This window comes from Nannospalax galili, unplaced genomic scaffold (assembly GCF_000622305.1).
Source record: "Nannospalax galili isolate Female #2095 unplaced genomic scaffold, S.galili_v1.0 scaffold690, whole genome shotgun sequence".
In the NCBI taxonomy this organism is placed as follows: Eukaryota; Metazoa; Chordata; class Mammalia; order Rodentia; family Spalacidae; genus Nannospalax; species Nannospalax galili.
In genome coordinates this window covers 2809000-2833858 of record NW_008329288.1, presented here as the reverse complement: position 1 = coordinate 2833858, position 24859 = coordinate 2809000, and the positions used below count along the sequence as shown (strand labels likewise).

Genomic DNA, 24859 nt, shown 5'->3' with positions numbered 1-24859 from the left:
CACAGAGAGCTCCAGGCCAGCTGGGGCTACAGAGAGACCCTGTCTCAAAAAGACAGGAAAAAAAAAAAAAAAAAAAAAAAAAAAGCAAACAAGAACCCACAAAACAGAAAGGGGCTGAGGATATGGCTCAGTTGGTAAAGTGCTTGACTCACAAACATGAGGGCCTGAGTTTGAGCCCTAGGACTCATGTAAATAAAGCTGGGCATGGTGGCATGTGCTTGTAATCCCAGTGCTAGGAAGAAGATGGGTAGATCCTTAAGGCTCACTGGCTGGCTGGCTTTGCCTAAATGGTGAGTTCCACTCCAGTAAGAGACCTTGTCTCATAAAACAGGTCAAATGGCTCCTGAGGAACTGAGGTTCACCTCTGTTCTCCACATGTATGAGCATACACATGTGCATGCATTAGCACACTAATGTATACATAAGTACACACACATTCTCGCACAGTAGAGAGGTGGAGAGTAGGGAGTGTAGCTAGTGGCCTAGCATGTGTAAGGCCCTGGGTTTTATTCCCATCACTGACAAATAAATATATCTCTATATACATTTAAAAGATAATATGCCTTTTGCTCTACAGTTTGACTCAGAATTTCATCTTGAGAAACTGACCATGGAGAGATTCTTGCGTGTCCTTGGAATGACATCAGCATAGGTATGGTCTCTATGGCATTATTTGTAATAGCAAGAACTTGGAAAGAACCTAGATGTCCATTAATAGAAGATGATTGGAATACTACATACTTGGAAAGAGGAAGGAGAAATCTCTGTGTACTGATACAGAAAGAACTCCAAAATATATTGTGTGGAAAAAGCAGAACCTCACCAAAGTACCAAGAGGTGTATACAAAAAAGAGAAAACAAGAATCTATATTTGTATTTGTTTGGACAGGTGGGAGATAGAAATGAGAGGCAAACGTCTCACACTTTGGGTTTTTGAACTGTGCTATATATTAACTATTCCAAAACTATACCAAGAAAAAAACCCACTCAGTACAAATTCCACAAAACATCTGGGGCTGAATTCTGCCAAGAACTGCTGATTTTCAGTCCCTAGGCTCAGAATAATACAGTAGCCATGGAGATGTAGGGGACAGATTTGGGTGGGGATAAAAATCCCCCCTGGGTTGGGTATGGTGGTGAGAGAGCATGGAGGCAGAGATGGTTCCTAAAGGCGGCCCCTGGCAGAAGACAGCCCCAGTCTGAGATGGAGAGAAGCCTGCTGGAGGACAGAGGCAACTTTTGCTCATTGGGGCAGTCATCCCTAGAGAGTCACTGACTCTCAGTTTGCAGTTCTCTAGTCATTCCATCCCTGGTCCCCACTTTGCCCTGTTTCTCCATTTGCAGAGGCAGTGTTCCTGGCAGAAAGGATATCCCTCTGAAGTTTCATGTTTTGCCAGGTTCTGGCCCACTGAAGACTATAAGCCTTAGCTTGCTGGTGAGGCCTCCTCCTTCCCAAGGAGGTGTTGCATCTGCAGGTAGTTCTAGGCAGCTTCCTGGACTGGGATCTTGCAGGGAGCGGAGATACCAGGAGTGTCTGCAGGTCAGAGGTAGAAAGAAGATCCAACCAGCACACAAGACAGCAGAAATCCACTGAGTGTGTCCTGAAGAGGACAGGGTGTGGTGCTCCTGTTCAGAGAAGTCTGGGGCTGTGAACCTGTGGGTGGGGCATCCCAGGAATCGATGGCCTAGGCTCTCCCAGGATTCATGTCCACCCAGGGGCACTTTGGCAGTGATGGCAGAGGGAGACATAGACAAGAATGAAAAGCTGAGTGAGGGGAACTTCAGGGGACATGAAAATGTGGTGTACAGCAGTCCTGTGACAAGTGCGGTGGGATGGGCTATATGTGTGGCCACATCTACCCACTTGGTGAGATAGTAGATCCATCTGTAAAGGTAGGGGCTAGAGTGAAAAATGGAGTGGACAGCTAGTGGTGGCCACACTGTTTGGTGTTGGAGGGGTAACAGCTATATATAAAACACGGCCACACTCTTGGTTGTAGCTGGAAAGGTTTTGAGGACAATTAATAAATCATTTAGTGCCCCAAGTTTAAGTAACTTCTTATTATGAGCTGCATATATTTATTACGCTTCACTGAGCAACACTGGCACATTTCCTTTGACTGCCACACAATTTGTATGCAGTTCGTTTCAGAAAGTTTTTTTTTTAATGAATCTATAAATTATTAACCTGCATTCTTTGGGACAGATTGCCTGAATCACATCCCCTCCCCCACCATCCCCTATGAGTCTGGCAAAAACTTTCTGTCCTCAAATGAAGGCAGTGCTACAACGTACTGCCTGCTGTCTGAGGGGCAGGGAAGACCCTATGAGTGGCTGTCTGCCTTCCTGGGCTGGGGCCCCTGGAGCAGGGCCCTACCAAAGGCTTGAAGAAAACATAGACATGTTTGAGGTGACTGGTTAGTACCTGAAGAGGAACTGTGGATGCAAAACAATGTGAAAACTAGAGAACGATGGGGTCAGGGAAAGTCAGCCCTCTAAGGGAGACTGGGAACCCAGTTAATGTGAGAGCCTAAAGCATCTCAGACTCTAATAGCTACAACTGCTCATTGTGCAGATGAGGAAGCCGAGACCACAGATGCTGACTACTTCCCCTGGGCCACCCTCAGCCCTGTGCCTCCTGTCTTTCTTAATCTTTCCCAGCTGTGACTTTTCACCCATGCCTCTCATCTCACTGTTTTTCTAATGCACTGGAGGAGCTCCACAATTCTTTTAGGCCTGAGACTATATTGTCTTTTTTCTCTTGGTAGAGCAGTTTGAAGCTTTTGGCACTATGACATGTTTAGCTTAATCCTAAATTATCGTAGTCCCTTCTCACAAAAATTCTCTCCAAAGTACTTAGGGCCCAAGATAAAAGATGGTCCATCTAGCTGGTTTGACACTCTTCCCAGATGCTTTTCTAATATCTAGACACTATGCATCTGGGACTTGTGTGACTTGTGCATGTACGTGTGTGTGTGGAAAGAGAGAGAGGGAGAGAGGGGAGAGAGAGAGAGAGAGAGAGAGAGAGAGAGAGAGAGAGAGAGAGAGAGAGATCAGAAGATATCCTGCCTTCATTTCTTCCCACCTTGTTGGGATGGCCCAGCATCCCATAGGGAGTCAATGCCTAGGGAGTTAATGCCTGTTGAATAAATGAATGAACAAATTAGAAATGCAAGCGACTTCTGAACATACAGGCAGCCTAGAGGAAGAACCCAACATTGCCAGGCCCTCAGGGAGACTAGACTCTAGATAGTGAAGGTTTCCTTCTTAAGAGTACATTGTGGTATAAGTAAATTGGTTTATCTGGGCCAACTGTATGGCCTTAAACACCCAAAAGGAAAGTATAACCAAAGATTAAAGGGGCCAATATAATTTTTTAAGAGTCCATATGTATAGTTAAAGGCTACATAACAAGCAACAATGCCAGATAGGAGATGCCTTCATTTGAGTTCTTGGCCAGGGTGGCCCAAGGGACTCCCAGATAACACCATGAAGCTCTGATAATGAATTAGAACAAAGATACTTCAGCTTCTTCAAGAGAACAAGCTTTGGTAATCTGAAAGTGGCTATGTACATTCCAAAAAACAGCAAGACCCTAAAACATGTAATTCATATGTATTTACTCAATAGTAAAAGTGATCATTGAGCGTCAAAACAACAAAACCGTATATTCTAATTTGTTTCCTCTAACTAGTCTCTACTAGCATTCAAAAAATGCTTTAAACCGGGTTCTTTGAAGCTCTGATTTATTTTCACCTTCATACTACCATTGAGAGACTCACTTCAGGAAGCCAGGTACCCTCATGTGACAAGGGTATTCGGGAGTCATTGTGTCCAGTTAAACAAAGACCTCTAGATAGGCTGACTAGATTCACCAGATGGACAAGTAGTGGGGAACGGCTGGGGGTTCCGACAACACAGAGGACAGTAGCAGAGATGACAGAGTATAAAGGCTCTAGCAGGGGGAGGGAAGCTATGAGAGGGTGCCATCTGGGAAGTGGGTGTATAGCTGAATAAGATGGTTTGGGGTGGTCTGTGTGATATACACATGCAAAAATATCAACAAATTTTAAAAGATGAATTATATTTGAGGAGGAAGCATAAAAATTTACGTCGCGTTAATTAGTAGAGGTGATAAACATTACCATTGAAATCTACCCGACGACTTTATAGACATATACAGGTGCCAAGAATTCAAATGCAACCAATTATGATACATACAGATTGGAGACGCATGCGCCAAAATCTCAGTGTTATTAGCAAAAACAATGAGTATTTCTGTAAGAAACAGTATATTTTAAAATGAAATGGAGATCTTTTTAAAGGTTAAAAACTCATTCAATTTTATGTCTTGCAGGGCTTATACTGAGTTCAATATTGTATAACTGTATTAATTCAACAGTGAACCTAAACATTTTATAGCCACTTTTGAAAGAGATGTATCTTTGCTCTGGAAACTGTTATTGAGTATGTTAAAGCTATAATGAAATGCTTCTTCTAAAAAAAATATTAAAAAAAAGTACATTGTGAGTAGGCATTCCCCTCTCCCATCCTGTTCCAGTTTTCCTGAGCAAATTATCTTGACCATGACTAAATCTTACTGGATGATTCATAGGATTGCCCCTTGGCCCTTTCCCTGGCCCTCCAGACCTTTAGGTTTGCCTTTGGGAAAGCCCGCTCCCTTCCTCTTCTGGGCAGCCAAGGCCTAACCAGATAACCTATTAGAAATGTGCACAAAAACAGAGTAAAGGAGCCATACGGAAGGGCTCCAAAGCATCCCTTTTGATAAGCTTCATAAATGAGTTTGTGACATGTATATTGACTGCTCAGAGATTTTTTTAAAAAATTATTCCCTTTCCAGTACTTTTATTCAAGGTTGGATTTATGAGATTATTGAAAAGCTTAATCACCAGCTAGCAAGGCTGGCATTTTTGTCATAGAAACCTAGATGTGTCTGCTGGAGTTTGTGAGTAAAAGCAGTGAGCATTGGTAAAGGCATTCTGTCTGCTGCTTTGCTTTCAAGAGGGTCACTCTGAAAGTCCTCTGATTTAGATACTTTAAGCAGTAAGAAGGCAATTTACCAGTGAGAGGGGCCTCTTGTTTACTGGTAGTCTTGCACATGCCATGCAAGGAGGCAGCTGCTGTGGCCTTGCTGGCCTCGCTCACTACCTCTTCTTCTTTACCCCTGGAGGGTGCTAGCTCTTCAGTCTGCCACAGACAGAGCTTTATTTTTGTCTTCTACCGAGGGTGTCTGTGGCCGTCCTTTCTGCAGCCCTACAGAGGGCCCTCAGAGCAAGTCCTGCCTCCAGAGGGCCTTCAGCCCCTTCCATGACAGGCAGAGCCTCCCAGCCAGCCCCTGTAGCCTCTGCCTGGCACCCGCAAGCTTTTTTGTTGGCAGATGCCAGGTGGAGAGAGTCAGCTGCGCAGGAGAGATTGTTCTGGGTAGTTACTGCTAGCAAGGGACCATATTCTATCTCCCTGCCATCAGAATAATCTGTCCTCTGCTGGAGGCACCTCAGAGGAGCAATGAGCAGGTGAGGCTCGGCAGATGGCACTGCAGCCGAGGTGACTAGGAGTTGGGGGGTGGAGCTGCGGTCATGCCTTGGTACAGGAGGCCCTGCCTCAGTGCTTGATGACCCTCATAGTGCCCAGTGGCCTGTGCCGTGAACTCAGAAAACCTCCCCACCCCTCCCCTGTTATCGCAAAATTGGGCCTCCTTTGGAAAGACATGGTTTTCCTACTCCGTTTGTTCTCAGATTGGTGTTATACCCTGGAGCCAAATTAGTAGCTAAGAACAATTGGAAACAAATGCTCTTTCAGCATCCCACTGTGATCTGGGTTCCAGGTGGGGACACCAGCCATGCAGTTGCTTTCTCTGCTGAACCACGCTTCTGAGAGTCAGCATTCCAGATCTGTTGAATGTAGCTAGTGCTGTGCACGTCTGCCTATCCCTAGCTAAGCAAGCTGAAGCCCTACTCAGTCATTTATGAAACTATTCAGGACCAGTCCTGGGAGGCAAGTTGGGAAATAGTGAATGGGAAGTACATTGGTACTGTTTGGAGAGGTCTGTGGCTGGCCTGCTGAAGTGGGGGACCTGATCCCTCCTCTGGAGTGCTTCAGGCTCTGGGACTCCTTGTCTCAGATGAACAGGATTGTTGGCTTGGTCTAGACTTAATACCAAAATTCTCTTCCCTCTAGTACTGTTCTGAGAAAGATGGTTACCTGCCCCCCACCCCCATGTGCATATATCAGCTCCAAAGAGACCTATCAACAGAAAGTTCTGGGAATACTTTGGTGGAGAGACCCTGCTGCAGTGCCTGCAGAGATGCAGGATCCTACCTACTCATCCATCCAGGCATATCCAACCTTTGACATTGTGACAGGACTTTGTCACCTACCAAGGTCATGATGGAGAACCTTTAATGTTTTAAGTTTATGATTTTGTGTGGACAACATTTATTGCTATGCTTGGCTGCATGAGGCCTAAGGGTTAAGGGTTGGGCATGCCTCCTAGACCATAGATTGCTGTTCTTCATTGATCCCAACCTAGTAAAAGTCTGACACTCAAAAAAACACTTTGTTCATGAATGAATTCCTAGTCTGGCTTCCCATCTGGGATGTCCTAAATAAACCCTGTCCCTCAACCATGACTCAAGTGTGAAATGGAGAGTTTTGTTTAGTTTGTTTTGAGGTAGAATCTCATGATATAGCACAGGCTGGCCTAGAACTTATGGAAATCCAAAGTGCTGACATTACAGGCTTGTGCTACCCCTTCCAGCTGTGCCTTGTTCTAACGTTGGCTCCTACTCTGAGCCAGCTCTAATCTCTGGCTTGTTTTCTGCTGTGACTAGCTCCCAGGTTAGCAGTCACTGCCCTCTGTGGGAGATGTTCCCTCTGCCCTGATGACCCTGGTTTAGTCCTTATTCCAATTTGAATCTTGCTCTTTAGTGGCCAAATGCTGTACTCTGCCTGTGTCATTTCCCTTGATGCATCCTCAGATTGTCACTTTCCCCTGTCACATGGCTGAGAATTCCTTGCAAAGTAAAGCCAGATGCCAGAGTGGGGACTAGTTAGTACAAAGACATGCATTTGTTCTGTGGGGGCTGCACCTCCTGGGTAGGCTGTATTTGCTTTTCTTTTGGCGTCAGAGCCTCTCCAGAGGGGACTTCAGGGCCTCTTTGCTTCTAACCAAATGAGGAATGCCCAGGGTCACCCTGCAGCCGACCCTTCTCCCTGGGTTGCCGTGTCTTTGTTCTCCAAAGCAAGAGCAGCTTCTTGGAGTCTCCTCTGAGATTGGTCCACAGTTTCTTTTGCTTCCAACCGAACAGCACCCCCAACAAGAATATTTACTTGTATGAGAGACAGAATCTTAACTTTTCAAAGTATATCAGGATATCATTCTTTTTTTTTTTTCAATGTCTCTTACAGGGAAAGGTTTGAGACCAAAAATTTTTTGATCGTCCAAAATTTCTTGGAATCTTAGGACTTTCTGGCTGAATATGCACCGAACAGCACCCCCAACAAGAATATTTACTTGTATGAGAGACAGAATCTTAACTTTTCAAAGTATATCAGGATATCATTCTTTTTTTTTTTTTCAATGTCTCTTACAGGGAAAGGTTGAGACCAAAAGATTTATTGATCGTCCAAAATTTCTTGGAATCTTAGGACTTTCTGGCTGAATATGCACCTAGTGAACATCTTTACCTCTGACTTGTAATCTCTGGGGCTGTGAACAGCCTTGAAATCTTCCTACAAGTCATAACCCTTTTCCAGAAAAATATGCAAATACTTTCCTTTATAAAATTCTGAGGGGCTTGCAAGCACCTGAAACTTTAGTCCAGTCTCTTGGTACAGAGGGTTAGAGTGACATGTACAGGGTCCTAGGACTGAGGTGACCAAGGCCATTTCCTTGTATGGCCACTTTCTTGTCTAACCCTCCCTGACACCAAGCAGCCCAGGGTGCATGAAATTAAGACTTCGAACTCTCTCATCTTTCTCCACCTCCCATTCCCTTCCCCTTTTAGATTTCCTACACATTGTTTATTCCTGTGGATACATTCCTAGACTGTCTCAGACTAGAGAGTTGGTCTCCCTCTCCCTGCCCCACCAGGTGGTCTTCCTCTTCTTTCTGATCTTCCTCCTCTTCCTCCTCTTTGCTTTTTAAATCCCTACTCCTGGCACCAGCCCTCCAGAGTCACCTTGGCTTGGGTGCTATCATGGAAAGTAGCTTTCTCTTGCTGACAGGGAGTCTGGCAGTTTTTATCTTTGGGAGGAGACAGCCCAGGGGCCTAGTCCTTACCCTTTGCATATGTACTCTGGTGTCTCCCCTCTCTGGCTATAGGAACTCTGGGGTCCTTGCTCTCTCTGCTAAAAATCCCTGACTCCCTGTCTCTGAGCTAGTGAGCTCATCCCTTTTCTGCTTTTCAAGATTCAAGGCTCTTTCTTCCTCCTGATAAAAGTTGTGTTATGTATGTGTGTGTGTGTGTATGCATGCATGTGTGTGACATATACATAATGTAAAAGTTGCCATTTTAAGTGCACCATTCAGTGGCATTAAGTTCATTCACATAGTTGTACAGTTATCACCACCAGTCACCCAGTCTTCTTTTCATCTCTCAATGAAATCTCCATCTATCCCACTCTCACCCTTGGCAACTACCATCCTGCTTTCTATCTCTATGAATTTGACTGCTCCAGATATCTCATCTGAATGGAATCAAGAGTATGTCTCCTTTTTTGCTGACTTATTTCACTTAGCATAATGTCCTCAAGGTTCATCTATGTTGTAGCATGCATCATATGCTCCATATGTGTATGTACCTATGTTAGTCAGCTGTCTGTCACTGTGACAAATTACTGGAGAAAATCATCTTAGTACAAGAAAAGGTTTGACTCCTGATTCAGAGGTTTTAGTCCATGCCACATGGCCCTTTTGCTTTCAGCTGTGGTAGCACAGTGCATTGTAGTGAGAGTGGGGGTGGTAGGGGAGGTCTGCTTATCTCATGGTGGCAGGAGGAATGGCAAGATCTCAACACCCCTTTCAATGACACGCCCCCAATGACCTAACTTCCTTCCATTGAGTCTTATCTCCTTACAAGTTCCACCACCTCTCAACAGTGCTATAGGCTGGTGATCAAGTCTTAACACATGGGACTTTGGGGAACCTTTCAGATCCAAACTGTAGTAACCACATTTTGCTTATCCATTCCTCTGTCAATGGACACTGAGTTGCTTTTACTTAGGAGCTATTGTGACTGAAGGGATCATGCATGGACCTAGGTGTGGCTCCAATCTCTCCCACAGCCACTAAAGACTGCGGCTAGATTCTGGTCCTAAAGTTGGTCACTAACTTGCTGTTTAACCTTGACCTTACCACATAACCTTTCTGTGCATTGGTTTTTCATTCACAGTGAAAGGAAGTTGACCATCCTGTACCATGACTACTAGCCACATGTGGCTGGTTGAGACCAGAGACTGAATTTTATCTCATTTTAATTAATTAGCATTCAACTAAAGAGCCACATGTGGTGGCTGGGATCTACCTTGTAACTCTGTGTGGCTATAGAGAATGAGAATGAGATCTGCAGGTATCCAGTATCGCCACATAGTAAGCTCTCAATAAATGCTTTCTATTATTAGGCATCTTGGGCCTTGCTTTCCAGCCTAACACGCCTGACGGCCCTCAATGACACCCCACACTGGCTGTCCTGAGTCACCTGGGGGAGGGAGGGAAGGTGTTGCTGCGGTGGTGCATGTCAGTAATGAGCCTTTCACTGGATGTTTCTGGTCTGCTACTTTCCCTGGAGGGTCATGTGAGCCGGAGTGGTATGTGGCCTGCTTTGCAAGTGATTAACATGGTGTAAGCAATCTGCATAGAGAGAGAAAAAAACCCTCCGTTGGTATTCCATTATTCTATTAGAGTTTCAGAGCCGGGATTAAGTGGACATGATTTCTTCCTATGGGCCATTAATTTTGTTTTATTGCTGGTCTGATGGCCATTACCCTTTTTTGCCAATGCATTCCCCCATTAGGTTTGTACAATTAACAAAATATGTGCTGTTAGGGCTTTGATAGGAAGAGTGGGATGGAAATAAAGGGAGGGGGTGCGGCCACCAAAGAGGAAGGGGCAGAAGAAGCAAGAGCCAGGGGTGGAGCTTCAGGAATCTGTGGGGGGGGGGACGGGGGGGCGCTGAGCCTCTTAAGCACCTGCCTCAAGGCCATTGGCATTCCTGGAAAGCAGCAAAAAGTCCTCCCTGGCTCTGCCCTAGCGTGGGAAAACAGGAGGTGAGAGGGTGGAGCACTTACTGGCTCCAGATGGAAACAGTGTTAGCATTCCTGGCTGTCCACCCTCAGCCTCCGGTTGGGTACAGCACAGATGAAAACATAATGCTTCCCTCACCTTGAACCTGAAACTCCTCTGAGGCAGCTGGAGTCAGTCTCCAGGTGTCTGGCCCTGTGACAGGAGAGACTTCTGGGCAACACCCACTTTCTCTCTAGGGATGTTTAGCAGGACTTGTGTCTGGGAATGGCTGATCCTGAATGCCATTCAGTGATTCCCACATGGGCATAAAGGATTGGTATGACTAAATTATCCTACTTTTTTGGTGGAAAATTAGAAATTTCCCAAATGTTTCAGTGTTGTCAGAATTTATAAAAACAATGGACACTGAGTCTTGGAACAACTTTTAGGAAGGATGGATGTGCTTTCATTTGTGTTTCTGAACAATCGCCAGGAGTGTGTGTGTGGGGGGGGTGGATGGGCAAGAACAGGGTGAGTCTGGAGTCCAGGAGACCATTGGGGGATCCTTGCCCTGGTCTGGAGAGGGAAAATAAGCACAAGCCAGTCAATGATAACAGCATGAGTAGAGGACTGATGCATCTTGATGGAGGTAGCAGGTCCTTGATCTTCGCATATTTGCATTTCAGGGAATGTCTCTAGGGCTAGCATAGCTTGCCCCTTGAGTAGGCGTTCTGCTGGTGGGTCTCTGCAAGGGCCAGGCTTCTCTGTGAGCTCACATGGTTCAGTGTAGAGGGATCTTCCTTTCTAGGGTCAGACAGTAAACCACAGACTTTCACACTCTGTTCAGGGGTAAGAAGCACCTTTGATGCCTTCTTGTGACTAGGGTTAGGCCACAATCTTAGTGCTAAGATTCCCTCCACAATTTCAGATTTCTAACTATACATACAGATATAGACTCAAGATTAGAGGAATGTGATCTAGAGACCTTTTGTAGGTCCTCTGCACCTGGACACTCAGACTGCTTGTGGCCCAGAATGCTGAGGATGGGTGTAGAAGTAGAATTTATGTCTACTAGGCTTAGAAGAAGGTCATACAGTACCCTCAGTGCCAATGGGGAAGTTTCAAGCCCTGTGTATTTAGTGCCAAGTAATGATATGTTTGTTCAATTACTCAGGGTCATGTAGGACTTGCTGGTCGGAGGCTACAGTGTCTGACTGACAATCTCAGTGAACAAGTATAAATAACAAAAAATGTCATCCATGACAGGTTGAGCAGTATTGGGGATTTGAGTATTGTGGCAGTGGAACGTAGGATCTAGACTCATTGAAGTAATTTACTGGGAGAATCCCTTTTGGAAGTTTTGCTCATCTGCCCACAGGAGGCCTTTTCAGAGGAAAGGAACATCTAGGAAAACTGTTGGTGCCCAAGAAAGGCTTCATACAATTAGTCAGGATCCTAAAGGTTTGGCTTGGACAAGAAAAGGAAAACTTATCATGGGCAGTGGGAATAACACAGAAGTTTCAGTCTCCTCTGTTTGCCTGTTGTTTTCCCACTCAGTTGTTTTCAGTCTCTATTATACACAGAATAAATCAACAATACTATTAAGTTACGAATAAATTCCAGGTAGTTCAATAAATCTGATGCATGCATTATCTCATTTACAGTTGTTTCCCATGTCCTTTTCTTAGAGACGTGAAGACTAAGATTCAGAGAGATTAAGAGTGAAAAAACTAATGGATCCCAGCTTGAACCCGAAGCTGACACCAACATCTTTACTCTTAGCCACAGTGACATCCTGAGCCCTCTTAGGAAGAGACATAGCACTCTCTCTGGGAATGGTTAACGGCTACCTCAAATGTATAGGTGACAGGGGGATTTTGGTTTAAATATTACCTATTTGTTCCTGATGGGGAAATTGAGACATAAAGTGGTTAATGATCCTTTTCTAAGATCAAACAGTAAATAAGATAATGTCAGCATCAGGGCATGAATCTATATGTTTGGCCCCTGTCCTAGTGCTGTCTGTATTGGACCATGGCTGATTTAAGACAAGATCATCTCCTCCATCCATCTAACTTACTGGGGGTGTGTTTCATGGATGCCTGCACAGCTGTCTAAGGGTACAGTCAAGTTCTACCAAAATACTCCCAGGGGAATCTTTTTCCTGTCCCTCTCACCATCTCTTTTCCAAACAAACATGACCATTCAACAACTCTCTTTCAGTTTTCACTTTGCAGATTGCCTCATCTATAAATACGAGTGGTCGATCTTAGTTATGGTTCCATATTATCTTCAGGGTGAATAAGGCAGGTTGAAGTTCTAATTCTGGTTATATTACTGCATGACTGAAAGCCTTTGATATAATATTTGCCTGCCAAGATCACAGACTGCTAGCTTTGGAAGGCCATAGCATATCAAGCACATGGACATGGATGCATGCGTGATCACTCTCCATTGGTGCATGGTGAGGAATGAGGGATGAGGATAACATGTAGAAATTGCATGTACGAGAGAGAAAGAGAGAGAGAAAGAGAGAGAGAGATCAACACAAAAAGAAATGCAGTGACAGAGAGAGAATCAAATGGAGAGAGACCAAGATAGATCAAACACAGAGACAGAGATTGAGACAGAAAGAGGGATGTAGAATCAGAGATGAAAAGACAGTGACAAAGACAGAGAGACAGATGAAGAGAAAGACAGATGAGACAGAGGGGGGTACAGACTGAGATGAACAGAGAGAGGAGAGAAAATATATATAATATAATATATAATATATATAATTTATTCAATTCAAGGAATGACCCTTAATTGTAAGATTTTTGCCCTCCTTTTGTGGGTTAAATTATGTTAGGAGATGATGGTAAAAGATGACATGGTTAATATTTTATCAAAGTATAAGTTATTAGGACTGGAGAGATGGCTCTGCTGTTAAGAGCACCGACTGCACAACCTTGAAGACCTGAGTTCTGATTTCCACACTCATAACTAGCTGAGAGTGACCTTGTATGAGCCTGTAACCCAAGAGCTGTAGGGGAGGAGCCAGAAGGATTGCTGCAGCTTGCTGATTGCCAGCCTAGCAGAAAACCATGAGTTCCAGGTTCAGTCAGAAACTCCGCCTCAAAGGATAAGATGAGGAGTGATAGAGGAGGACACCCAAGGCCCTCCTCTGGCTTCTGCACACCTGCATACACACATGCACATATACCACACTCACACACATACACACGCTCACAAGAATTAGAAAAGAAGCAGTTTCTAACACACACACACACGCACACACACACTAACACACACACTCAAATGTTTTTAAACATTTTGCTAATGGCTGAAAGCCAAATGTGGTACACTATGCATTGGCACAGCTTCTCACCCAGTGCAGGAAGCTCTTTCAGTGCTGGGAGTCACTATCTTTGGAGCGAAGCCTGACTCATTTCTGAATGTTTCTCATTATTAGAGAATTCTTTGTTATACTGAAGACTGGCTTCCTCTAACACTACAATCACTCTTCATCCTACTTTCTTGACTACTGTAGACCTCTTTCATAGTCCCTTCATATATTTGAAGGTCTAATGTGAGAGAAAAGGATCTTGTTGCTTTAGGCAATAGAGTCCTAACCCTATGGCCAGTGGGTAGTTAAAAAGGACAAGGCGGATGCAGCTCTGGCTTCCTCTACCATGTCTTCTATCTCCAAGCCCACTTAACACATTAAAGCAGCACAATAACAGCTAGTGCTCAGTGAGTGTTTGTTTTGTGTGGGCACTAGTCTAAGCACCTTAGTATTGAGTTATGCAATTCTCAAAACCACCTGCAGAGGTAGAGCTTTTATTAGTCCTATTTTACATGTGAAAATACAGGCAAAAAAAAGTTAAAGAACTTGCTGCTGGTCAAGTTGGGTTAGAAACGTGTAAAGTGTGATTTCAGATTTGAACTCATAGTTTAACCACTAAGCATATTTCTCTCTCTTTTGCTCATCTGTCAAAGTTATTTTATTTGTGTTTCAGTTTTGTTTCTTATTTCTTTTAGAATTGCAAGTGATATATTTGAACATATTCACCTCCCCCCCAACTCCTGAGACTGATTCTCCTTCTTCTCTACTTACTAAATCCTACCCACCTTCCCTGGGATTTTGTCTGATTTGAAATTACACAGGTCTTGTGCATGCTGTCATAACCACTATGAGCTCATATGTGTCCAGAAAATACCCTTTTCCTTATAGTAATATACCACTTCTGGCTCTTACAGTCTTTCTGCCACCTCTTCTGTAGTGATCCCTGAACCTTGGGAAGAGTGTGATATAGGTGCTCCATTTAGGACTGAGCACTCCAGAGTCTCTTTATTTTCTGTACCTTGGCCAGTTTCGGGGCTCTGTGTTAATCACTATCTACTGCCAAAAGTAACTTCTCTCATGAAGATTGAGAGATGCACTAATCTATTGGCATCAGGAATCATTTTAATACTATGTCCTTTTAGCAGAATAATACTAGTAAGGTTCTCCCCTAGGGCCTATGGGTCTTGGCCTTGATAGTGGTGCCAGGTATGGGTTTTATCTTGTGGAGTGTGTCTTAAATCCAATCAGAAAGTGCTTGGTTACACCCAAGGCATTTGTGTCACTATTGCACCAATGGGTACTTCTTCATTATAATATGTAGAACTAATATGAGCTAGTACATGCAGAAGGACAGCATCCATGATTCAGCCAGACCATGTGGCTATTAATTTCACATTTAATGAGTTTGGCAGTAGCTAAACTGCATCCTGGGCTTGTGTTTTACTCAAATGACCCAAGGTCCTCTTGTTGTTCTTCAAACAAATTTGACCCATTCTGGTTTTACAATTGATTTTTGAGTATAAGAGCCAGGTTTTGTGTGTATATACTTGTCAAATCCTTTTCTACAATTTGTAAAGTAAATGGATCTGCATGTGGACTTAGAGTATAATTTGATCGTTTCAATTAATGAGATTGTGGGCAAGTTTTTCCTTTCCAAATTATTTCATTTGTAGTTGTCATATTAGTGTGTAAGAAATAAAAACTGGTCATGGAAAAAAATGGACTTTGTAGTCTGGGTTATCTTTTCAGCTTGTTCAGTGCTTCATAGCAATCTGGATTCTATCCCTCCAGCATAGCCTCTTCCCTTCCCAGCTGTGTATCATATGCACATGGACTTTGCTACATCTTCTAAGTTGCTGGTATCACAGGTGGACAGTCCCAGAGGGCAAGGAGAGTACACACAGTTTCATTTAATTGATTCTAGGACTCCATGCATAAGTTCATGTAGTGCTTGGTAATAATGTGTAAGAATAATACACTGTGGAGCTCACTGACAACCAAGAGCTGGTTCCTGGTGCTCGTTATAGATTCTAGATGGAATTACAGGGTTCATCATCCAGCATTTCGGTGGATGCTTGCTGGGAACCTGACATATGCTGGACACTCTCCTGAGCTCAATGACTCTCAATCTAGTGGCATGGTCTTGTCCATGAGGGACCTGAATGAACTGTAGACCATGATCATGCAGCTAATTAGTAGACAGCCCTAAAAGAAGAGCTTTTGCTTGGAGAGCATCATGGAAAAGAAGGACAGTTTATTTCCATGGGCACATATCACTGTATCTCATGCCTGAATCTCACTGAAATGCTACCTTTTTATAAGATGCTTCACTTGTCTTAATGAAAGGGGAAATTAACAGGGAGTGTGAGAAGGACATCAAACCCCACATTTCCTTACAGAAAACAGAAATAAGAAAACAAGACTTCAGTAACTCCGGGAGTTCTCAGTCCAGGCCTGATCTTTCTTGTCTGATGCTCAGAGCCCTGGATGCACTGGCCCATTATGCTTGCTTGGCACTATTCCTTTCTGAAATGTCCTTCAGAGAAACCTCAACATTGTCCCGGGGCCCTCCATGCTTCCCTGTCTTTGCCTTTGCTCAGATTACCTCCTGTCTTTGGCATGCCCTTCATCTTAGTCAGCTTTCCATACTATAATGAACTATCAGAGATAATCAATTTATAAAGGGAAAAGGTATATTTTAGCTCATAATTTTGAGGTTCCAGTTCCTGGTTGGTTGGTCCTGCTGCATTGGGTCTGTGGCAAGGCAGTGCATCATGGTGGAAGCATGTGGTAGAGTAAAACTGTTCACCCAATGGCTGAAAAGCTGAAGACAAAAAAGGAGAAAACAGGGTTGTACAATCCCCTTCAAGGCCTTTCAATGACCTAAAGACCTCCCAGTAGCCCCTGTCTCTATGGCAACCAAGCTGTTAACACACAGGCCTTTGGGAGACATTTAGATCCAAACCCCCCATCCTCAACATTGTCTCTCACCTTCAACATCCTTTCTCTCCTTCCCACCAGCCGAGTCATGTCTATCCAAGTCTTCCAACTGATGAGTGCTCCAACTCCTGCCAACTTTGTTCTGTTATGGGGAGACAATGCTACCACTGTTTAGCACAAATTTTGCTATAGTTATGTCTTTCCCAGTATTCTTTCATATGGACAGTCTTACTTCTCCAGTGAGGTGGTAGCAACATTTTCCCAACAGGACCGAGGGGTTCTATTCCTACACACTCGGTGAGTGTAGGTCATGGAGTAAACACCTGTAGAATATATTCTACTGGTTAAAAACTGCTCTGTCTCAGAAAGAGAATTAAAAATAGTTAGGCTTTTAATTGTTCCATCTTGTCCCCATCATTCTTCTCTACACACATTTTCCTTTTTGCCCAATTGGGACTCTTCACTCTTAAGTTCCTCCTGTGGCAACACTTATTTTCCCACATGAAAAACAGGGTCAGTTTTCCTTGCTTGCACTGTACAAACATCTCTGCAAAAGGTTAGAATGCAACCTCTCAAAAGGGCTTTCAGCTCTGTCCCCATGCATAGGGTCTTCCGCCAGGTGAGAAGCTCTAGTAAATGGTTATTGCTTTGGACAGCTTGGGGCATTCAGCCACCACATACTCTTTTTTCTCTGGGTTTCCTGTAGGGAAAGAGCTGAAAATCAAAAGAAATGAGGCATGCAGGAGGTGAAGGAGGAAGTGATCCTGTCTCTGTCCTGGTTAGCGCTTAAAAAAAAAAAAAAAACATGCTTATTCTACAGTTGGAGTCTTTGGCAAAGGAACTTTCCCTTCAGCACTGTAGGCACAGGTCTGCTACCTGCAGCTTTGCTTTGAGCAGGTCCACCTCTGGGTCTACTCCCATGCCCATCTTGACTGTCTCCCTGAACAGAATCTTATCAAATCTATAAAGATGTTCCCTTTTATTGGCAGGTGAAGTCTGTGAGACTTTAAGGCTTTCTGTCCTCCATGCTGCTAACTAGAGAAGGAGCCGTGAACTGTAAGTAACTTTAATTGGCATTTTCCATACTGACTCAATAAGGTTATGGGTTCAAGACCAGCTCTGAACCTGATCTTTAACAGCTGCAGATTGTACAAAAGAAACACTGCACAATGGGCTAGTCACAACATAAAATACAATGGAGCTCTAATTAGATTATGTCTGAATGTGACGAAGAGGCTCTATAGTATGACATGCTATTTAATTAGAGTGTATTGATTGGACATAAAGGTGGACTTGATATGTTACATGTGTCATGAGTGCTAGCGGGAGAAACTCCTGAGTTTGCAAGGCTGACTCCTGAGAGCTAAGCTGGGTGCCAGCAAAGGAGGAAGCAGTGATATTAGGCCCTAAGCAGGGCCAAGGTTTTGCCCACTCTTGCTTTTTACAACTGGTTATTTCTAGGGAGGTGTGAAGGAGAAGGAAATACTGTTGATCACTTCCCTTCCATCAGCACAATGATAGTTCCATATTATACTGAGGTCCATGGGCTCATGTTGGTGTGCACCACCTGGCAAAAGTCTGGCCAACCAGTACGACCTGGCCAAGGTCCAGCATCCTTTGTGGAGCCCTTCTTGATAACCCCAGTTAGACATGGCCTCTCCCTTCTAGGATTCTGCTGCATTGCCACATTGCCTGCTCCTCTAGCCTATGCTCACAGATGTGATGCATGAGCTCTTGGCAGGGCAGATCTGGAACTCACCCTCATCCGAGTTGTCACCTGGTAACAACAGTAGCCAGGTGACTGGGTTACCCTGGTCCAACATGACTTGCTTCTGGGGTTACCTGAGGTTAAGCTGCTGCTGCTGCTGCTGCTGCTGCTGCTGCTGCTGCTGCTGCGACTTTGATAGTACATTGGCTTTCAACCAGTTCATGGAATTATAAATGATTAACCGTTATCAGTGCACATCTTCACCTCTGTGTAAAAATAGATTGACTGTAATGAGTATTTGAATAAATCATAAGAATGGCCGCCTTGCAATGGGGTAACATCCTGCCGATGGCTGCCCGGTGAGTGAGCAGGGCGCCAGCCCTCTGCCTAATGGCCTGAAATTCAGTGCTGGTTGCCTGGGTGAGTGATTGACGGACCTCTGCTCCCAGGGCACCTCCTCTGAAGCCCTGGCTCTGGAGTGGTTGGAGTTCCAGGCAGGAGGGGCCGGGAAGGGTATCTCCCTCCATCCTGTTCCAGGAAAGCCTACCTAGAGCTGGGGCTGAGGTGGGGTGGGGAGCTGGAGTAGAAGAAAATGACCTCTGTAAGAATCCATGCCTCCTCTCACCAGAGGTTAGAGGGACCTCGGAAGTCAAGTATAAGGAGCAAGTTGAGTGTGAACCTTAATGATTGCTGAGAGTGGGGGAGATATTGATCTGTAGCTTTCCTCCCCACTAGAGGACAGCCAGGCATTGTAGGCTACCCACACCCAGGGAAAGCTCCCTCAAAGGGACACTCTTAGACCTGAGATGAAGAACCCCAAGAGCAGGGCTCTGTTATGGGCAGAAGTCAAATGTCTTTTAGGGAGTGGCTTGCCAAAGTCACCTCAGGAATGACGATTCTGCCTTTCAGTGAGGGAGGGCGAAGAGGAAGGGCAGCAGGCTCAGAGTGACAGGGAACCAGGTGAGGAAGAAAAAGAACGTCTGAGGTTTCAGAGGGAAGACCAATAATGGCTGGATTTGAGTGGGAAGTAATAAATATTCCAATTTAATTCTAGTGCTGTCTCAGTTTGTGGATTGTGCAACAGTTTGACCCACAAACACAGTGGCTGAATGTTTATCCTGTTCGTATGTTCTGTGAGTCATGAATTTATACAGGGCAGGGTGAGGACAACTTGTCTCTGTTCTATTGGGTCTTGGATTTCAGTTGGAGCAACTTAAAAGCAGGGTGGTGGGATCATCATAGGTTTGCTCACTCATAATTTTGGGCTTTGAAGCTGGCTCTTGGCTGAGACGTGTCAGTTCGACCCTTGTGGCCTCTCTGTGTGGCCTTGGCTTCCTAATTCCAAAGGGAAGCAACCTAGGAGAGAGCAAAAGCCAGATGGAAGCCTCACTACCTTTCATGATCTGCCTCTGAAAGCTGAACAGCAATCCCATACTGCATTCTGTCCATCAGCGCAGGTACAGAGGTCAGTGACCCTCACTGCCTCTAAATACAGTGTCAACATCACATTGAAAAAAAAGACAAGAGTAATGAGGTGTGTGTGTGTGTGTGTGTGTGTGTGTGTGTGTGTGTGTGTATACAATCATCCTTCCATATCTGCAGGAGATGTTTCTGGACTCCCTACATACCAAAATCTGAAGATGCTGATACAGATACTGGCAGGCATAGTATTTTCATGTAACCTATATGCATTCTCCCATATACTTTAAATTATCTCTAGATTACATGTAAGACCAAATACAATGTAGATGCTGTGTAAATAGTTGTTAATATTGTATTGTATAGGGAATGATAGCAAGAATAAATGCCTTTTTGTGTTCAGTACAGATGCAACTTTATTTGTCAAGTATCCCATTTGTGATTAGCGGACTGTGTGCTATGCTGCAGATATGAAGGCTTCTGCATGTTGCTGCACCCATCTTTGGAGATCACAATTTACTACAACTTATGGTGGGCTGGCACAACTGGCCTTACCTGTTTCCCAGAAAAATTGAAATTGACCCTGCCGGGGGAATGATATATTTTTCCTGTGTCCTATGGCCCAAAGATCTATGATAGCTGTATTTTTGGTTTTGAATGAGTGAGTTTATTAAGTATATAGTAAGCAAAAGATAAAAGAATAAACTGCCAGTAGGAGATAGACAGCAAAACATCATCAAATCAAGTGCTCAAAACATCCAGGAGAGATGACTAGAGAATCTCAGCTGAGAGAGGAAATAAAAGGTAACAACATCAAATCAGGGGCTTATAAACACCCAGCAGGAACTGCCTGGGAAAGCTCCATTGAGGCAGGCAGTTGGAGTTCTCAACTGAAAGAGTCCCCAGCAGAGCAAAGTGTCACCTCAGGTGAGACTTCCAAGTAAAAGAAGAAATAATAGCAGAGGCAACATCATCAAAACAGGTACTTACTGACAATCACCCAGCAGAAACTGACTGGGGAGGTTGAGGCAGCCCGCGGGAGCTCCTGATTGAGCTTTCTCTCCTGATTGAACTTTCCATGACTGAACTTCCAGCTTCCTGTTCTCATAGCAAGCATCTTTATTTTTTCTTTTTCTCTTTTTGAGACAGGGTCTCCCTGTAGTCCCAGCTACCCTGGAACTCACTAAACCAGGCTGACCTTGAACTCACAGAGATCTGCCTTCCTCTCCCTCCTGAGTGCTGGGATTAAAGGCGGGCACAATGCCCCCCCCCCACCCCCAGCAAGCATTTTTATACTACGGGATAAACAATAGTAGTAGTTTACCTTCTACTCTATTTTGTTCCAAAGGCACATTGTTTTTAATACCCTTAGCCTCTGGCTGTTTTCTCCTATCCCTTACAGAACCAGCAGGCCAGCCTGACTCAAGATAGTGGGTTTTGGAGGATACCTGACATAGACATGTTGGGTCTGAAGTGGGGTGAAGGCAACCTAGTTCCAGAGTCAGCTGTTTAGTGATCTTAAACAGCACATGACAATTTAAATAATATAACATATATTATAACCTGGAAAGAAATCCCAGCTTTGGATAAATCCAATACTCCATTGACTAAGAGTGTCTTAAGTAGAAAGAGTTCCTCAAGGCCAAGCTCAACTTCTTCCTAGGCAGTATGTGGTGGTGTTTGGAGGTCCTGTGCTGGGAGAAACCAGGATCTCATGATCCATCTCAGAGAGTGGGTCCAGTTTATAACCTACAGCTTGAATCTTAGATCTAAAGGTTTCTAGACCTGTGACCAAAGACTAAGGCTGGACCCTTTAAGGGCATTGCATATCTCTGTTACCATGGGCATAAAAGCTAGGGCAGGTTCCAGCTAAAGGTCAGGGCTTGAAAGACTACAGGGAGCTTGCTGGTTGGAAAATTCTGGACATCCCTTGCTCTCCGGTCCTCCAAGCCCTCTGCTGGTCTTCTTTCCCTCTGCCACATACTCTGGTCTAGAAACCTGTACCTTAAGGAACAACCCTTCTTTCCATTTTTATGTTCTTAATATATATGCTGCTAGATTCTGAAGAGAATCTGAGTGGCCTGGCTGTCTTCTTGTGACTTAAGGGATAAAAACAAAACTCAAGTCACCAAAGAGTAGAAACAGAATCAGTTCATCTTACAAGGCCAGAGACCTTAGTATGGCTAGTGCCAGAAGGTAGCAAGCAAGAAAGGGTTAAGTGGCCTTAATCTTGATGAAATTTGGTGCTGAGGTTTGGCTTTCTTATACATCAGGTCAAAATTAGTATTAGTAACCAACACTTACTGAGCACTGTTACATACTGGGCACTATGCTAAGCCCTTGGGGTGCATCTTCTTATTGTACCCTACTTTATGGGATTCTGCTATTATATCTCTTTGTACAAAAGAAGAGAAGACCCAGGGAACAAGAGAAATGCCATAGGAAGGAAGTTTGTTGCTGAAATTCCACTTAGAACTCCCTATTATCAAGACTTAACCTACTTCATTATTTGACCAATGCACACTGTATGCATGTGTAGAAATATCACACAGAACCCCTTGCATATGTATGGATTATTATGTTAATAAGAATATAATTTTGAAAAGATGGAAAAAAGAGTCTCAGTTCGCTCTCCTATAAAATAGGAATGTCTGATGACATCATCCTCAATGTTACCTTCAGTACTCAGATTTTAAATGTGCAGAGAAGACTCTGGGAAGTAGCTTAAGTATAGTTAAAGTGGGCCTACTTTATGGAGATGGGAGGGTATGAAAGTATGGAATGAGTTCCTGTTCTTTCCCCTTTTGTGAAGTTTAGGTCAGGAAACCATTGTTTAATTTGGGCAGTTGAAGGAAACAGAATGATTCATTTTCCAGGACTACTGTGGGAAATCTAGAGCCATTCCTGGCATGCAGTAGGTGCTTAATGATGGTTTTGCTATTCAATCATCCAGGATATAAAGAAAAGGGAACTGAACAGAAAAAGCAATCCATTCCATTACTTCTGAGAGATGGTCAAGAATCTTGCCTTTAACTGTACTTGCCATAAAACTTCACTCATAAACTATTGATATTTTAATAATATACATTAGCATCTTGCCCTTTGACAAATGAATATTGAATGAGCAATAAAGAGGCAAAAGAGTAACCAGGTACACTGCTTCAGAGAAGCAGAGTATTAGGTGGTTTTCCAAGGGAATACCCTATTTCCAGAGACCTTGTGACTCACCCCTCTCCCTATGGACCCCCAGATACAGCTTTTAAGGCCCTCAGAATCCAGCCAGAGTGGCCCAGTCAGAGCAGGTTTTTGTCCTTTCTCTTTCCTTCCCCTTGGAGGGAACTTGGGAGAGGCGAGAAGGTCATTAAAGAGCTGATAGAAAGGGGTTTTAGTCCCCTGTGAAGTACTTTGGATCTCCCATTACTTTTGCTAAAGGTGCAGTTTTACCTTCACATACCCCTGCTCCACAAATTAGAAGTCTACAACCAGACAGAGTGCTACCTACAAGAAATCAGATGATGAGACCAGAGAGCAGATCAGTTTCCTCTTCTTCCTCTTCTTCCTCTTACCAGTCCTGGGGCCGGGAGAGGGGGGGAACGGGGACACAGGACACGACGACGCGACGACGTGTGTAGTGGGGAGGGGGGACTGCTGCTCAGGTTCTTGAGACAGAATTTCCTGCCTCTTCCTTCAAGAATCTGCCTCTAACCCCACGGCCTCAGCCTCCAGTGTCTTGTGGCCTCCATGTGGGCTAGAGTGTACAGAGAGCAGTGGCAGGGGCTCTTCCTAGGTCCAGCTTAATTGGTGTGATTTAATGGCATTTTGGTGGATTCAGATTTATATGGCTTTCTGAGCTGCAAATCTGCTTTCTAAATGTAGAATTTTTGTGGAGTGGTAAAAAATAATGGCTGTTCTGTGATTCCTGCCTCCCAAGCTAGGAGATTGCAATTTACATTATGCAAATAGACATTATGCAATCAAGGCACTTTAGCCGGAATCTGGCTCAGGGAGGCCGCTGATGAGATGCCGAGGTCTGCAGCCCTAACTGGAGGGGCCCTGGAAGAGCAGAGATGAAGTGGGGAGGAGGTGGGCCAGGCAGGCAGGGGAGGAGGCCAAGAGTCTGTTCCCCTGATCCAAGGAGGCGGAGTGGAGCCTGCCTGAGATGAACGCATCGCGAGCTGCCAACGCGACTCTGTCAATTAATGGCTTTGTTTAATCATACCCCCTGTCCAGAAGAGTATTGTCTTACGGATAATTTCGTTTGCCTAACGAGATTTTGCTAATTAAATCTCCTTTCAGTTGGTGTGACTATGCCTGCAGGAGAGGGGGCTATTTGGAGTCTTCTCCATAAACCTTTTTGGAGAGGGGCTTAGAAGGAGGGTTGGGGGAAGGGAAGAGACTGGAAGGGAAGGAGAACCTGTCCTGCTGGGAGCAGCTTTAAGCAGTCCTGCTCAGCTCTTCCCTCGTCCACGGAAATGTAATGCTCATAAATCTTGACCGGAGGAAGGGCTTTTATTTTCTCTCTTCCATGGCTTCTGGTATAATATCCATTCTCAATTTCCCAAATCCTCAGCAGACCAGTGAGTCTCAGTAGGAGGTTTCCAAGGATTTCCAAGTATAGTTTCCAGCATCCTGGCTGTGGGGATTTGTGTTGGGCTGGTTGTGGGACCTCTCCCGTTGCCCGCACAGGTAGCCAGTCAGTCTGTCTTTTCAGGAGGAAAATTTGCTCCCAAATTGGCTGTTTCTCTAGGAATAATTAATTACACAAATCAAAGAAGAGACTTCCTCATCAGACTCATTTATCATCACAAATGGTCTAGGGGAGACTCCTTTGTGAAGAAAGCCCAACACTGTGGCCCCAATTGCTGGAGCCCATTTAGTGCTGTGAGTATAGCAGCCTCTCTTACCCACTGTTTTGCTTTTCCCAGTTTCAGTTATTTGTGTCAACCATTATCTAAAAATGTTACATGGAAAATTCTAAAAGTAAACAATTTGTAAGTTTTGAATTACTTTTGTCTAGGGGAGACTCCTTTGTGAAGAAAGCCCAACACTGTGGCCCCAATTGCTGGAGCCCATTTAGTGCTGTGAGTATAGCAGCCTCTCTTACCCACTGTTTTGCTTTTCCCAGTTTCAGTTATTTGTGTCAACCATTATCTAAAAATGTTACATGGAAAATTCTAAAAGTAAACAATTTGTAAGTTTTGAATTACTTTTATTATAATAA

The 24859-nt window shown here is 44.2% G+C and overlaps 1 protein-coding gene across 6 annotated transcripts in view; it reads left to right on the top strand.

Moving 5' to 3' along the window:
- The window catches only part of Pknox2 (PBX/knotted 1 homeobox 2), a 269298-nt gene that overhangs the window by 52366 nt on the left and 192073 nt on the right, over positions 1-24859 (top strand). For 3 of the 6 annotated variants that reach the window (XM_017798628.1, XM_008834956.3, XM_017798631.1), the window contains exon 2: positions 17501-17567. The exons of 2 other annotated variants lie outside the window; for them this stretch is intronic. The gene's annotated coding sequence lies outside the window, so the exon portion shown is untranslated. Of the gene's footprint in view, positions 1-633; positions 653-17500; positions 17568-24859 lie in introns of those variants that run through there. One more of the 6 variants, XM_017798633.1, reaches the window with a different exon arrangement.